Raw genomic sequence first — 13,470 nt, 5'->3', positions numbered from 1 at the left:
GGGAACAGTTTGAGATTGGCCCTTTCCTGTTCCAACATGCCTGCACACCAGTGCACAAAGCATGGTCCATAAAGACATAGATTAGTAAGTATGGGGTGGAGGAACTTGACTGGCCTGCACAGAGTCCTGACCTCAACCCGATAGAACACCTTTGGTATGAATTAGAGCAGAGACTGCAAGCCAGGACTTCTTGTCCAACATCCGTGCCTGACCTTACAAATGTGTTTCCGGAAGAATGGTCAAACATTCCCATAGTCACACTCCTAAACATTGTGGACAGCCTTCCCAGAAGAGTTGAAGCTGTTATAGCTGCATAGGGTGAGCCAACTCAATATCGAACCCTATGGACTAAGACCGGGATACCATTAAATTTGTGCAAGTAAAGGCAGGTGTCCCAATACTTTTGACAATATAATGTACTTAGCTATCCTAGCACTTACCTAGGAGGGTGCTACATGTACATGATATAGAGGTTGGAATAAATAGTTCAATCTCAGTGTTTGCTGATGATACAAAGCTAAGAAGGGTAATAACCTCACAATGAGATACAGCAACCTTACAGGAAGACCTCAATAAAATGCTGAGCTTGGCAAAGTAGTCAGATCAGACAGTTGGCATTTTGTTTTTTTTTTATCTTTAATCACTAGAGCTAGGTTTTATTCCCTTCATTACCATTTTTTGGCTATTCGGCTCTGCGCTACTTTAACTTGTAATTGTGTGGTCATGCAACACTCTACGCAAATTAAATTGTTATCAATGTTTCATACAAATAGAGCTTTATTTTGGTGGTATTTGATCACCACTGGGTTTTTTGTTTTTTGTGATATAAAAAAAGACCAAAAATAAAAAATAAAAAAAAAACCTGATATTTTCTATTTTCTTTTATTAAGCATAACAAACCTCCAGGTCATATTTGCAGCCACAAAATACTTACTAGCTGTGCACACAACAAGGACACAGACATACCAGAAGTATTGCTAGAGGAAAAGTTGCCATACATTTTTTTTTTCAGCCAAAAAATGTATTTATTTTTTTTCTAAATCAGCCAGAACTGACAGCAGCTGGTAAATACATATAGGATCCATTCACGTGTCTGTAAAATGGGTCCGCATCAGTTCCACAATTTAATAAGTGTCAGCCATTACAGGCCCCTAAAATTAGCCAACAGACGTTCACCTGACAGCAAACAACTTTGTATTCTGTGGCTGGAGGTACATTAGGCATTCACAGGATACAGAAGTAAGTGTCGGCCAGTACAGGCCCCAAAAATTAGCCAACAGGCATTCACCTGACAGCAAACAACTTTGTATTCTATGGCTGGAGGTACATTAGGCATTCACAGGATACAGAAGTAAGTGTCGGCCAGTACAGGCCGCAAAAATTAGCCCACAGGCATTCACCTGACAGCAAAGAACTTGGTATTCTGTGGCTGGAGGTACATTAGGCATTCACAGGATACAGAAGTAAGTGTCGGCCAGTACAGGCCCCAAAAATTAGCCAACAGGCATTCACCTGACAGCAAACAACTTTGTGTTCTGTGGCTGGAGGTACATTAGGCATTCACAGGATACAGAAGTAAGTGTCGGCCAGTACAGGCCCCAAAAATTAGCCCACAGGCGTTCACCTGACAGCAAAGAACTTGGCATTCTGTGGCTGGAGGTACATTAGGAATTCACAGGATAAATAAGTGTCGGCCATTACAGGCCCCAAAAATTAGGCATTCAACGGACATAAAAGGCCTTTTATGCCGCTGTATTTACCTAAGACATGGACCATGAATTGTTATGGGTGGTGGCGGATATTTGTGGGCTGTCATGAGGAATTGGAATCAAACATGGTCTACTGGTCACATGTGTTGAATTCCTCCGAGATCCATGCCTCATTCATTTTTATAAATCTGAGGAAGTCAACACTGTCGTGAGCTAGGCGAGTTCGCTTATCGGTCACGATCCCCCCTGCTGCGCTGAACGTCCTTTCAGATAGGACACTGGACGAGGGGCAAGCCAACAGTTCCATTGCAAATTCTGCAAGCTCTGGCCAGTGGTCAAGCCTGCCCACCCAGTAGTCTAGGGGTTAATCACTTCTCAGAGCGCCCACATCGGCCGTTAACCCGATGTAGTCGGATACCTGTTGGTCTAGGCGTTCCCTGATGCTGGATCCAGAGGACAGCTGTGGATGGGTTGGCTGAAAGAATGATCTCATATCAGAAGTGACCAACACATCTTCAAACCGCCCTCTTCTTGCAGGCGCTGTTGGATTGCTACCCGCAACTGTTTCTCTGTGAGTGGAAATTCCTCTGCCAGTGCACGCAAAAGGAGAATGCAGCATTTCCCGAAGCAAGGCCTGGAAGTGATGTATTCTGACAGCCCTCTGTGATGGTGGTAACATTTCCGCCATTTTTTGTTTGTACTGGGGGTCTAAGTACATTGCCACCCAGTACAGGTCCTTAGCCTTTATGTTTTTTATACGGGGGTCCCTCTTAAAACACTGGAGCATGAAGGCCACCATTTGCACTAAACTGGATGCGGTTTAGTGGCCTGGCTCCTGCTCATCATCCAGGATAATGTCGTCCTTGTTCTCCTCCCCCATCCACTGACAACACCAGGGATCCCAGAAAGGTTTAAAGCATGCTCTTCTTGCTCCTCCTCATCCGTCCTGACACCATCCTCCTCTGACTCCTCTTCAGACTCCTGTTGTTGACTTGTCTCATATGGAGTAGCCCCCCTGGGAATTCATCCAGCATTGTGACTTCCTCATCTTCCTGCTCCTCGACGGCTTGATCAATGACACGACGCAATGCACGCTCCAGAAAGAAGGCGTAAGGTACGATTTCACTGATGGCGCCCTGGCTGCGACTGACCAGTTTGGTGATCTCATCAAATGGCCGCAGAAGTCTGCATGCATCGTGCATGAGCAGCCACTGGCGTGGTGAAAAAACCCAAGCTCCCCAGAACCTGTCCTGCCGCAGAGTTCGTACAGGTAGTCGTTAACTGCACGTTTCTGCTGGAGCAGCCTATCAAGCATATACAAGGTTGAGTTCCATTGCGTCGATCAGTCACAAATAAGATGTCAGACGGGCAGGTTGTGTCGCCGCTGAATGTCAGCAAGGCAAGCCATGGCTGTGTAAGATCTTCTGAAATGGGCCGAGATTTTCCTGGCCTGCCGCAAGACGCCCTGGACCCCAAGGTATTTGACAACGAATCGCTGCACGACCAAGTTCAGGATGTGTGCCATGCATGGCACGTGTATAATTTTGCCCTGTTTCAGCATGCTCAGCAGATTGGCACCATTGTCGCACACCACTTTACCAACTGTCAAATTGAGCGGTGTTAGCCACTGATCTGCCTGTGAACGCAAAGCTGAAAGGAGTGCAGGACCAGTGTGGCTCTTGGCTTCCAGGCACAACAGACGCAGCACAGCATGGCAACGTCTCACCTGGCATGTGGAATAGGTTCTGGGGATCTTGGGCGGCGCAGCAGAAGAGACGGTAGCAGCGGAAAAGGAGGAGTCAGCCAAGGAGGAGAGGGAGGATGGAGGAGGAGAAGAAGAGGCAGGCCTGCATGCAATCCGTGGCGGTAAAACCAAATCTACACGGGTGCCACGGGTTACATGCTTGACGGCTGTCAGAAGGTTCACCCAGTGGGCAGTAAAAGTTATATACCTTCCCTGCCCGTGTTTGCTAGACCACGTGTCTGTGGTCAGATGTATCTTGGCACCGACACTGTGTGCCACAGATACATTCAGTTGCCGCTGAACATGGCCATATAGCTCTGGGATGCCCTTCTGCGAGAAATATTTCCTTCCTGGGACCTTCCATTGTGGTGTTCCGATGGCCACAAAATTTCTAAAGGCCTCCGAGTTCACCAGTTTATATGGCAGTAGTTGGCAGGCTATCTGTTCCGACAAGCCAGCGGTCAACCGTTGGGCATGAGGGTTATCCGGCGTCATCATTTATTTTACGCTCCAACTTTTGGGCCACGGAAGCCTGCCTTTTTCCAGAAAAACTTGAGGACGGCATGATAGAAGGTGGAGTGGAGAACAATTGTGAGGAGAGAGGATAAGGAGAAGGAGAAGAGGCTGGATGGTGAGAGCCTGGAGTGTGGCTTTGTAGGTTCTGACGGTGTTGCTCCCACTGGGCTCGGTGATGGGAGTCCAAGTGCCTTCTTAAGGCGGTTGTCCCTAGGTAAGTTTTGGGCTTACCGCAACTTATGCGTTGACTGCAAAGGCTGCAGATGGCAACACTATTGTGAGCAGCGGACAGGTTAAAAAAAGCCCACACTGCAGAGTCATGTGCCGGTGTCCTGGGAGTGCCAGATGTGGCCGTACATTGTTGATGGCTCGCTCCTGATACATTAACAGTCTGGTTTGTCCCTCCTGTGCAATGTAAGTTCGGCCTGCTTCTCCTCCCTATCTGCTGGTCCATCTCTCCCTCTGAACTTGCCTCCTCTTCCTCTCTTGTGGGCACCCACGTGACGTCCATAGACACGTTATCATCGACGTCACCTTCCCCATCACTAACATTTGATATCTCGGAGTAGGCAGCAACAGCGGGGACCAACCTCCTTGGGCTGATCTGGGTACTGTCGTCTGACTGCTGAGTAGCGGCTGTTGCTACCACCTCTTCCTGATCCGATGCCAAGAATGGCTGCGCATCGTCAATGTCTTGTGATGGATCGGAAAATAATTCCTGTGACTTAAGCGGAGGGTATATGGTGGTGGTGGTGTTGGTGGTGGTGTTTTTGCGGGTGCACACAGCAGAGAGTGAAGAGGGTGCAGATAGAGAGGATGAGGAGGGTGCAGAAGAGGAAGGCTGAGTGAGCCACTCAACCAAGTCTGGTGCCTCCTTTCACGTAATCGAACGCACCTTCTGCAACTTCCCACTTTCGCTCCGGCCCGGGGCTCCTGCCCTACCACCCCTGCGGAAGGGCCTGCCTCTTCCTCTGCCTGTCAATTTTTAGATGACCCTGTGACAAAAGTCTCTAGAGAAGCGCAGTATATGTGGAAGAAGGTATACAACAACCCGCTTCAATCTGTCGTTTTGGGGGCAACTGGTTTATCACACCAGTTATGAAGTAACTTTTGTCACTGTGTGTAGCAGAGTTAACGCAGCGAAAGAGGCAACATTCCTGCAGTACCCAAAACACTATTATGAAAGTATAACACCCCGCTTCAATCTGTCGTTTTGGGGGGCCACTGGTTTATCACACCAGTTATGAAAAATATTTTCTAGTAACTTTTGTCACTGTGTGTAGCAGAGTTAACGCAGCGAAAGAGGCAACATTTCTGCAGTAACCAAATACACTATAATATGCTTTCTATATTAGAAAGTATATTATAAGTGTATTACACCCCTATATACTGCACACCAAACAATAGTACACCTATACCAAATACCAGTACTTTAAAGGACTTTTGTGGACCTATTACCTGTCACTGACAATCTGTCCCTGCTCCACACAGCAAACCTCTCCCTACACTAACCAAAGGCAGAATGTAAAATGGCAGCCAGCTCAGGTCTATTTATAAGGTAGGGGGTATGTCCATGTGCTGAAATGTCTCAATTGGCTGTCCTGTACCACCTGATGGATGTGTCATGGGTCAAAGTTCTTCACAATGTAAAAGAATATGGCGGCCGCGAACGTCGCCATATGTTCGCCTGATCGACGGAGAGCGAACAAGCAAAGTTTGCCAAGAGCCGACCGCCGGGAGAACCATCTCTAGTAAGGAACAAGAGCCGCATAAGCCAATGCCTTCTCTGTAGTGCCATGCGGAGTGATACCAACTGCACTCACACATCATTTATCACAGCTAGCAGTCTCCAGCAGAAAAGAAGAAATCTTGAGCTCAGTGTGAAGCAATACACTGGGCTTAACAGACTAGGGCTGATTTCACACTGATTCGCTGCTGTTTACCCACACCATGGGTGCAGTGCATGCACCTGCAGCTTTCCTGCGCGTTAGCTGCGCTTATCCATAGACTTCAATTATATCCTGTGGGTTTGGAGCACTTTCTGAATGCAGGAGTTTTGGTGTGCTTTTGGAAAGTGCACCATAACTGCAGGATTTAATGGAAGTCTATAGCAAAGCGCAGCTAACCCAGGAAATTCACGGATGTAGTGTGTTGCACCAATGGTGCAAGTAAATTGTAGCACATGAGTGTGAAAGCAGCCTTTTAGGGGGCTCAGAACAGTAAGGGTTCATTTACATTTGCAGTTTGGGGGGTGGTAAATCCCCATAGTTATGTGTTTTTACCACCCCTGCCCCAACCGTACCCCCTTTAGCTTCAGTGGCCAGGAGTGTACACATGTTGAAGCTGCAGCAGGAGTTATACGCCCTGCCATGGTTGATGTGTGTAGCACTTGCCAAGCATGACCCATTCAAGTGAATGAGGCCAGTCTGCAAATGTCCTGCAGTACAACAAACAAGGGGTTAACCACTTTCAGACCGGAAGATTTTCCCCCTTAATGACCAGGCCCTATTTTGCGATTCGGCACTGCGTTACCTTAATGGACAATTGCGCAGTCGTGCAACGCTGTACCCAAATAAAATTGACGTCCTTTTTTTTCCACAAATAGAGCTTCCTTTTGGTGATGTCACGGAACCATGAACCAGACGTACAACAACAGATAAGTGAAAATAAGAAGGCTTTATTGAAAATCAAGCTGAAAAGCAAAAGTCCAAACGGATGGCGAAACCGAAGCAGAGTCCTTGCGAAGCCAGAGGTCAGGAACCAGCAGGGTAGTCAGACGAAGCCAGAATCAGGAACCAGCAGGGTAGTCAGACGAAGCCAGGATCAGGAACCAGCAGGGTAGTCAGACGAAGCCAGGATCAGGAACCAGCAGCAGCAGCAGTCTTAGAAGCATGTGAACACAGGAGGACCAAGCAGGGAACTGAAGCCACAGACCTCCTATATATAAATGAGCTAGGCATCCAGCTCCTCCCAGTGGGAAGGAGGAGCCGCAGGGTAGGAGGCTACAAGAAACCCAGAAACCAAGATGGCCGCCAGCACATGTCAAACGAAGGAGAACAGCAAGAAGGTAAGACCATGACAGTACCTCCCCCTCAAGGGCCCCTCCTCCGCGGAGTAAAGAACGGTTTCTGAGGGAAGCGTGCGTGGAAGGCTCGGAGCAAGGCAGGAGCATGGACATCTGCGGAGGGAACCCAGGAACGCTCCTCTGGACCATAACCACGCCAATGAACCAAAAACTGCACCCGACCGCGGACCAGGCGTGAGTCCAGGATATTGCTCACCTCATACTCCTCACGATTGCCCACTTGGACCGGACGAGACCGAGGAACCGAGGAAGTGAAACGATTACACACCAGTGGCTTCAACAAGGAGACATGAAACACGTTGGAGATCTGCATGCCAGGAGGAAGCGCAAGGGCATAGGCTAGCGGGTTTACCCTGCGAAGCACTCGGAAGGGACCAACAAAGCGAGGCGCCAGCTTGGGAGTGGGCACTCGAAGGTTGAGGTTGCGGGTGGACAACCATACACGGTCTCCGGCCTGGTAGGAAGGAGCAGGCGCTCGTCTGCGATCAGCCTGGAGTCTCTGGCGCTGCGCAGAGACCTCAAGAGACTTCTGGATCTGTACCCAAGAAGCACGTAGGACGGAAAGGTGATCCTCCACAGCCGGAATATCCTGGGAAGAGAATACCTCCGGTAACACGGCAGGTTGGAACCCATAGTTGGCCATGAAGGGAGACGTCCCAGAGGAAGAGTTCACCGCCGTGTTCCTGGCAAACTCAGCCCAAGCCAGAGCTGATCTCTGAGGGGGTAAAAACCCAATTGTCTTGGTGATCGGAGATATAGCAACGAAGGAATTGCTCCAAGGCCTGATTGGATCGTTCTGCGGCCCCATTGGACTGAGGGTGGTAGGCCGAGGAGAAGGAGAGATGAATCCCCAACTGGGAGCAAAAGGCGCGCCAGAACCTGGACACAAACTGACTCCCCCGATCCGACACAATCTCCTTGGGCAAACCGTGCAACCGGAAGACCTCCCTGGCAAAAATCGTGGCCAACTCCTGTGCAGAGGGTAACTTCTTGAGAGGAACACAGTGGCACATTTTGGAAAACCGATCCACAATCATGAGAATGACCGTATGGCCTCAGGATGCAGGGAGGTCCACAATGAAATCCATCCCCAGGTGTGACCATGGGCGCTCCCCGGTGGCTAAGGGTTGCAGAAGGCCCAACGGAAGGTGCCGAGGGGACTTACTCTGGGCACAAACGGAGCATGCTGCTACATATGCGGCGATGTCGGAACGTAGGGAAGGCCACCAGAACAGACGTGAAACAGCCCAGGACAGCTGATTCTTTCCAGGATGCCCCGCGGTCTTGGAGTTATGGTAGGTTCGCAACAACCGAGTGCGCAACTCCTCAGGCACAAAACATCTGCCGTTGGGTCTCCCAGAGGGAGCACCAGATTGAGCCGCCAAAATCTGCTCACCCAGGGGAGAGGTCAGGCTGGTGCGAATGGCGGCCAGGATCTGATTCGGAGGTATGACCGAAGTCGGAATCGACTCCTCCCTGGACAGGTCGGAGTACTGCCGTGATAAGGCATCCGCCCTGATGTTCTTGGAACCGGGTAGGTAGGAGACCACGTAATTAAAACGTGACAAGAACAGAGCCCATCTGGCCTGACGTGGTGTCAATCTCTTGGCCTCAGAAAGGTAGGTCAGATTCTTGTGGTCCGTCAGGATGAGGACCGGAACCACCGAACCCTCGAGCAAGTGCCTCCATTCTTTAAGAGCCTGCACGATGGCCAATAACTCCCTGTCACCAATCTGGTAGTTGCACTCCGCGGAAGACAGTTTCCGGGAGTAAAACCCACAAGGAAGCAGAGGACCCTCTGGTGTTCTACGCTGAGACAGAAGGGCGCCTACTCCCGTCTCAGACGCGTCCACCTCGAGGACAAAGGGCAACCCAGGGTTGGGATGCGACAGAATCGGAGCCGACACAAAGGCGGACTTTAGAGCCTCAAAAGCTCGGATGGCCTCGGGCGGCCAGACCTGGAAATTACTGCCCTTCCTGGTCAGATCCGTGAGAGGCTTGGCTAGCATGGAAAAGTCCCTGATGAACTTCCGATAATAATTGGCGAAGCCCAAAAAGCGCTGCAGGGAGCGAAGACCACTGGGCTGGGGCCACTGTAAGACAGCCGAAACCTTCTCAGGATCCATGGAGAACCCCTCAGCGGAAATGATGTAACCTAAGAAGGTTACCTGGGATCGGTGAAATTCGCATTTCTCAAGCTTACCGAACAGCTTGTTCTCTCGTAACCGTTGCAACACTCGTCTGACATCCAGAATGTGGGTCTCCATGGACTCAGAATATACCAAGATGTCATCCAAATAGACCACCACACACTGCTGCAACAGGTCACGGAAAACATCGTTGATGAATTCCTGAAAGACTGCGGGCGCATTGCACAGCCCAAAGGGCATAACCAAGGATTCATAATGACCGGTCCTGGTGTTAAACGCGGTCTTCCACTCATCGCCCGCCTTGATCCTTACAAGGTTATATGCCGCCCTCAGGTCGAGTTTGGTAAAGACCGTGGCCCCTTTAAGGCGATCGAACAGCTCGGAAATCAAGGGTATCGGGTAAGCGTTCTTGATCGTGATGCGATTGAGACCCCTGTAATCGATGCAAGGCCTCAACTCACCGCCCTTCTTTTTCACAAAGAAAAATCCAGCCCCTGCCGGGGACGAGGATTTGCGAATGTGTCCGCGTGAAAGCGCCTCCCTCACGTACTCCTCCATGGCCTCATTCTCCGCTACCGACAGTGGATAGACTTTGCCACGAGGAGGAACGGCACCAGATTGTAACTCGATGGCACAATCGTATGGGCGGTACGGAGGTAGGGCAACCGCGCGCACCTTATCAAATACATCCCGGTACTCCTCGTATTCAGGAGGCAACAGAGAGTCCGAGGAAGTACACAGCAACTTGACAGGCCCATGGATGCAACTAGCCCCACACTGCAGTGACCACGAGAGGATCTCGGCCGATCTCCAATCGAAAATCGGATTATGCTTCTGGAGCCAGGGGTACCCCAAGACCACCGAGTAGTGTGGAGACGAAATAACCTGGAAGCAGACCGACTCTCTGTGGACGGCACCAATGGCTAACCCCACTGGAAGGGTCTCATGAGTCACGTGTGGCGGCAGAAGGGGTCTGCCGTCTATCGCCTCAAGAGCCAGAGGAGAACCTCGAGCCTGCAGAGGAATGGAATTGGCGGCAGCGAACACACTATCAATGAACAAACCACCAGCACCAGAGTCCACCAACGCCTGGGTCGTCACCGAGCCCCCGACCCAGGAGAGGACAACAGTGATCAGTGGTTTGTCAACACGGGAAACCGGGGACGGAGACTCCACCCAAGATCTGCCCCCGACAGGATCTCAGGTGCGAGCGTTTCCCGGACGGTTCGGACATGCCAACCGAAAATGCCCACCGAGACCACAGTACATGCATCGGCCCTCGCGTCTCCGGAGTACCCTCTCCCCCTCGGACAGGCGAGCAAACCCCAGCTGCATGGGTTCACCCCCAGACAAGTCATCCCCAGGAGGCGTAGGAGGAGAGGGAGGCACGGGTGGGACAGCAAAGGTAGGCGCCGATCTGTTAGGAGGCCTCCGCAGACTCTCCTTAAAGGAAGGTCTCTCCCTGAGTCTGGTGTCAATCAAAATCAGGAAAGAAATAAGAGACTCGAGCTCCACTGGTAGGTCCTTAGCTGCAACCTCATCCTTCAAGGCATCCGAGAGACCATGAGAGAAAGCAGCGACCAGAGCCTCATTATTCCAGCCCACCTCTGCTGCCAGGGTACGAAACTCAATGGCGTATTCAGCTACGGATCGTGAACCCTGTCTGATGGACATAAGGAGCTTCGCAGCAGAGGCAGCACGAGCCGGCACATCGAATACCTTCCGAAGAGAAGCAACAAAACCGGAAAACTCGGCAACCACCGGATTGTTGTTCTCCCATAAAGGACTGGCCCAGGCCAAGGCCTGGTCCGAGAGTAGCGAGATTAAGAAGCCCACCTTTGATCTCTCAGTAGGAAAGGCATGTGGCAGCAACTCGAAATAAATGCCCACCTGGTTAAGGAAACCTCGGCACTGAGTTGGCTCTCCCCCAAAGCGCTGTGGAAGGGGGGCAGAACCGGACATACCCCGAAACACCGCAGGCGCAACAACAGGTGTCGGGGTAGACTCAGGCGCAACAACCGGAGCGGCAGTAGGAGCGAGCCCAGGAGCGACAACCGACCCCTCGGCAACGGGAGCGAAATGAGCCGTGCGTTCAAGCAGGGTTTGCCACGCCACGGCGAACTGACCCAACAGGTGATCCTGCTGATCAAGTCTGGCAACCGGCGTGGGTAGTGAGGATGGCCCTGTACCGTCAGAATTCATGGCCTGTGGTACCGTGCGTTCAAGCAGGGTTTGCAACGCCACGGCGAACCGACCCAACAGGTGATCCTGCTGATCAAGTCTGGCAACCAGCGTGGGTAGCCCTGTACCGTCAGAATTCATGGCTTGGTCCTAATGTCACGGAACCATGAACCAGACGTACAACAACAGATAAGTGAAAATAAGAAGGCTTTATTGAAAATCAAGCTGAAAAGCAAAAGTCCAAACGGATGGCGAAACCGAAGCAGAGTCCTTGCGAAGCCAGAGGTCAGGAACCAGCAGGGTAGTCAGACGAAGCCAGAATCAGGAACCAGCAGGGTAGTCAGACGAAGCCAGGATCAGGAACCAGCAGGGTAGTCAGACGAAGCCAGGATCAGGAACCAGCAGCAGCAGTCTTAGAAGCATGTGAACACAGGAGGACCAAGCAGGGAACTGAAGCCACAGACCTCCTATATATATGAGCTAGGCATCCAGCTCCTCCGAGTGGGAAGGAGGAGCCGCAGGGTAGGAGGCTACAAGAAACCCAGAAACCAAGATGGCTGCCAGCACATGTCAAACGAAGGAGAACAGCAAGAAGGTAAGACCATGACAGGTGATATTTGATCACCTATGCGATTTTCATTTTTTGCACTATAAACAAAAAAATAGCGTCAATCTTGGAAAAAAAAACAATATTTTTCACATTCTGCTATATAACATTCCCAAAAAAAAAAATTAAAAAATCAAAATTTTTAACATTTTAGGCCGATTTGTTTTCTGCTACATATTTTTGGTAAAAAAAAAAATCACAATAAGCGTATTTTTATTGGTTTGCGCAAAAGTTATCGCGTTTATACTAACTATGGGAAAGATTTATGTCATTTTTATTGTTTTTTTTTTTTTTACTTGTAATGGCGGCAATCTGTGATTTTTTGCGGGACTGCGACATTGCGGCTGACAGATCGGACCCCTGACATTTTTGACACTTTTGGGGGGTACCAGTGACATTACTACAGTAATCAGTGCTAAAAATATGCACTGTTACTGTAATAATGACACTGGCAGGGAAGGGGTTAACCCTATTGGTGATCAAGGGGTTAAATGTAAGCCTAGGGGAGTGATTCTAACTGTGGGGGTTGGGCTTGTGAAATGATCACAAAGACATGCGATCCTAGCAGGATTGCATGGTCTCTATAATCATTGCAGGCAGAAGGATGGACAGCTGTGTTTACATCAGCCATCCGTCCTTTTCTTTTAGTGGGGAGAGATCGAGAGTGTCAGACCGCAATGGGAGCCGCCTGACACAAGCGCCAGCTTCCCCGCTGACGAGCGGTGGCGCACGCTCGCCCCCTAGCTCCTCCCAGGCAAGTGACGTACCGATACGTGACTGGGAGAGCCACTCTGCCGACGTATATATAAAAAATACGGTCGGCAAGTGGTTAAAGCAGGCAGCATTGTGTTTCTTTCTAACCACCTGCTTTAACCACTTTACCACCAGAAGATTTTGCTGTCTTACGTCTGGGCCACTTTTTGCGATTCGGCACTGTGCGACTTTAACTGACAATTGCGCAGTCGTGCGACGCTGTACCCAAACAAAATTTATGTCCTTTTTTTTCCCACAAACAGAGCTTTCTTTTGGTGGTATTTGATCACCTGTGCGATTTTTACTTTTTGCGCTATAAACAAAAAAAGAGTGTAAATTTTGAAAAAATAACAATATTTTTCACATTTTTTTATATGAAATTCCCCCCAAAAAAATGTAAAAATCAAATTTTTTTTAAATTTTTGGCCAATTTGTTTTCTGCTACCTATGTTTGGTAAAAAAATCACAATAAGCGTATTTTGATTGGTTTGCGCAAAAGTTATTGCGTTTACTAACTAAGGGAAAGATTTCTGTCATTTTTGGTGTTTTTTTTAACGAGTAATGGCGGCGATCTGCGATTTTTTTTTGCGGGACTGCAACATTGCGGCGGACAGATCGGACCCTTGACTGACATTTTTGACACTTTTGGGGGTACCAGTGACATTACTACAGTAATCAGTGCTATAAATATGCACTGTTACTGTAAAAATGACACTGGCAGGGAA

This window comes from Pelophylax lessonae, assembly GCF_965119305.1.
Source record: "Pelophylax lessonae genome assembly, chromosome: 11".
Lineage (NCBI taxonomy): Eukaryota > Metazoa > Chordata > Amphibia > Anura > Ranidae > Pelophylax > Pelophylax lessonae.
This window is presented reverse-complemented; position numbering follows the sequence as displayed.